Here is a 364-nt window from a genome sequence, read left to right as displayed (position 1 = left end):
CCGAGCGTGGAGCGGATGGGACTCGGAGTGGGTCTGTCTGCACCGGGGTGGGGCGTAGCTCTATGATCGCGCTGTATATTCTGTAGCTTTATCCCATAACAACAGGGTTATCTAAAGCCTAAAGCACACAAACCGGGACGCAGTTGCACCTTGATGTTGGAAGATGCATGGCTCAGAAAACACCGTGTATCAGTGTGAAACCCAAGCAGTACGTCAGCCCCAGCAGTGCCGGACGAGGGATGTAGTGCGAGAGGTCAGGTTCCTGGATTTCCACCCAAGGAGGTCACACCAGGAAAGGAGATTCAGTCACCTCATTTTTAAAGAGAACAAGTAGTAGGTAGATGTCAGAATTAAAAAAAGGAAC

The sequence above is a fragment of the Fulmarus glacialis genome, unplaced genomic scaffold, assembly GCF_000690835.1.
Source record: "Fulmarus glacialis isolate BGI_N327 unplaced genomic scaffold, ASM69083v1 scaffold33517, whole genome shotgun sequence".
Taxonomy (NCBI): Eukaryota; Metazoa; Chordata; class Aves; order Procellariiformes; family Procellariidae; genus Fulmarus; species Fulmarus glacialis.
Note: the sequence above shows the minus strand (reverse complement) of the source record.